Source organism: Mustelus asterias, chromosome 1 (assembly GCF_964213995.1).
Source record: "Mustelus asterias chromosome 1, sMusAst1.hap1.1, whole genome shotgun sequence".
Classification (NCBI taxonomy): domain Eukaryota; kingdom Metazoa; phylum Chordata; class Chondrichthyes; order Carcharhiniformes; family Triakidae; genus Mustelus; species Mustelus asterias.
In genome coordinates, this window is record NC_135801.1 from 63715668 (window position 1) to 63719008 (window position 3341).

Consider the following 3341-nt stretch of genomic DNA (forward strand, 5'->3'; position numbering starts at 1 on the left):
TCCTGGGATCAGGTGACAGGTGACTTTGGGCCTGTGGTGTTAAACGCTCTCCACCACTGGGGGTTTTCCTCACCTCATGTTTAAGTTTGTTGTTATTTTTATGATTCACTCTCAGGATGATGGTGTTGCTGACTGGCCCGCATTTATGGTCCAAGCACAGTTGCACTTTGATAGAAATGAGTGCTTTGCTAGGTCAGTACAGGGGGCAGTTGAGAATCAATCACACTGGGTGCAGCATTGGAGTAACATAAGGATAAGGATGGCAGATTTCTTTCCCTGAAGGACATGAGTGAACCAGTTGGGGTTTGATGACAATCTGACAGATTCACAATCATTCCATCAACATAACATTTTAAAATACTGAATTGAAATTTTCAATCTCATGATGGGATTTGAGTTCACATCTTCAGGATCAAGCAAGATCAAAATACAGCATCTGGCCTCTAGCTGTAGATTAATGACTCAAATTGGTTGCTATCATTAAATAAAGAAGACTCCATTGCTATCACACCTTTCACAGTCTCATTCTCCAGATTCTCCAGGTCGGCAAGACCAGCATTTATTGTCCATCCAGAGGAGGCGAGAGGTGATGTTGCAACGATCAATAACCCGCACAAGGCTGTAGAGACTGGGGTGTTAAATATGCTCTTCAAGGCTGAGCTAGACAGAATTTTAATTCGTAAAGGAATGAAGGGTTGTGGGGTTAAGGTGGGAAAGTGGAGTTGAGGATTATCACATTACATATGTCATAATCTCACTGAATGGCGGAGCAGACTCGATGAGTCGAATGACCTACTCCTGCTGCTATGTCTTATGGTCTAAACCACCCACATGTGAAACATGCCCACTTATTCAAAGGCAACTGGGGCTGTGTCTCAGAGGGAGCTGGGTCCGGGAGCATAGTGCATGTGCGATGCTGGGAAGGGCAGCGTGAGAAAATCAATTAAAAAATAAATGTCGCAGCAAAAGAGGGAACTCCAATCCCAGAAATGCCAGAGAAGAAGCAGAGTAATCTTCCACTTGGGGTATCAGAGATCACTTACAAACCATCCAAACCCCCCTTGAGTAGGACGGAGTTGACTAATATTTTAAACAACACTACGGCCCATAACTTCCACCGAGCTGCGGAATGCCATTGGCTGCCAGAAATAGGAGAATTCCTTCCAAAGTTACCTGCATTCAAAATTGCCAATCTAACTCCCGATGGGAGCAGTAGCTTTCGGCCTTCAGTTTTTTTTTGTATTTTTATTTCAATTCAATCAAATCAAGTCCAATTCAGAGTCTCAACAAGTTGAGACATTCCCGATCCAAGCTGACAAGACAGGGCTCTCACCTCCTGTCTTGGGCTTGATCGACATGATCCAAGCTGATTGGAGTAGGAATAGCTCCTCCTCCAAAGCTTGATCTCATTTGCATCTTAGCCAAAAGGCCGAGATGCCGCTTTTAAAAATTGCTTCAAATGAAGCTAAAATGTAACCTAATGACTTCAACCAAGCACAGCATGTTGATACTACACTTGATCTTAGCCAAAAGGCCGAGAAGCGTTGGACAATCTCTGCAGTCCCCAGCGTGGTGAAGGAGAACTCCAGCCATGCTCCCTTATGACGGGGACAGTTTGAAAACGCCCGTTGAGGTGATACTGTGAAACAGCAGTTTTAAAGTGCAGACAAAGAGATCAAAATGATTCCCTGCTATTGTTGATGTATGTCATTTTCTTTTTACATTTTTTTGCTATTTCTTTTAAGCAGTTAATCCTATTGTTATTGGCTCATTTAAATTGTAATTTTTAATTTAATTTTTATGATTTTATGAAGATGGATATTATTTGATATGTAAATTTGAATATATGATTTGAAATTTGTTTTAAATCTGTGAAACTACGATTTAAATTTGAATTAATTTCTAATTATACATTTTGCATTCTTATAAGTGTTTGTATGTTTTAATTTAGAATATGGAAACTGAAAATGTAATTGGGAAGGAGGGAGTTCGGGATGTCTCGGACCATGATTTGGATACCTTATTGCATGAGGTTGAGCAAAGGGGAGTTCACATTTTGGGCCGTGGAAAATCGAAACCGCCGTGTGTTCATCATTCTTCTGCCTTGTTTACTTCCATTATGTTATTCATTTATAATTATCTCATTTTTAAATGTGGTGTTTTGCTATTTCAATAAAGCAATTGCAGAATTTTGTAAAGTTTAATGAAAAACATTTATTAAAAAACTAATGTTATAAATACAAAACATTGATACCATGTTAACATTTAACTGAACAATTAAATTTTGTTTAATGACCTCACCTTTCCCAAATTTCTCACAATGAAATATAGGGGGCGATTCTCCCAACCCACTGTGCTACAGCACAACGGGCTGGGAGACATCAGCGGAGGTTCCTTCACGGGCTTCCCGTGGGGCGCCACGACCTCTGCGTATTTCCGGGGCTAAGGTTTTTGGAGTGCCAGAAATCAGCGCAAGCTGATTACAATATGTTAATGAGGATTTCCATTTCATTAGCGGGCCCGGGTCTGAGGTCTCCGGGCCCGCTAGTGTCTCCCCCCAGCCAGGAGTGGTTCCCTCCAGCGAGGTTTACAGCAGCTCCCCACTAACGGGGAACGGTGGCCCGAGCCCGATGGAGGAAACAGAGACCATTGAGGTTCCCCCCCAGGAGTTTGGGGGTAAGGGGGGGTACTCCCTGGAAAGTGCCAGCCTGGCAGTGCCAGCCAGGCCCGTTGGCACTGCCCAAGAGGGAAACTGGCACTGCCCCAAGGGGCAAACTGGCAATGCACAAGGGGCATCTTGGCACTGCTCACTGGGCATCGGGCAATGCCAAGGGGGCGGGGCCATTGGGGCAGGGTTTTTGGGGGCCGACCAGTGAGGGTGGTGGTCCCGGTGCCACTCTGCCAGAAGAAAGCTGGGAGGGGGCCGGGAATGCTGGGGCAGCCGGGACTGCTGGCGGGGATGGGGGAGGGGTTTGGGGGAACAGGGCTTGCCAAGTGGAGGGGGAGACATCAGGGCTGGCTTGGAGACATTCGAGAGGCTAGCAATCTGGGGGTGGGGCGGTCAGAGGGGCAGTGATGTGGGGCTGGCCAGCGATTGGGAGGCTGGCAATGCGGGGCCACTGTGCATGCTGATCTTGGCGTTGACAGATTGGAGCATGTGCAGTGGCCCACTCAGCGCTATGCTGCTGGCCTCTCGGGCGGGAATAGGCCGCGCCCACAGGTTTTCAGAGCGAATCACGCGAGTGCACTCTGTGATGCGCAGAGTGTGGGAGATTCATTCTGAAAATCCCGCTAAAAAAACCAACGGGAGTTTTCATGCGAATTCGGCATTTAGAACTTTT

The 3341-nt window shown here is 45.9% G+C and overlaps 1 non-coding gene across 1 annotated transcript; it reads right to left on the reverse strand.

Annotated features, from left to right (window-relative positions):
* Positions 1-1347: 1347 nt before the first annotated feature.
* On the reverse strand, positions 1348-1546 carry LOC144502081 (U2 spliceosomal RNA). The gene has a single exon (XR_013499251.1). It is a non-coding gene; the product is annotated as a U2 spliceosomal RNA (small nuclear RNA).
* Positions 1547-3341: the final 1795 nt, after the last annotated feature.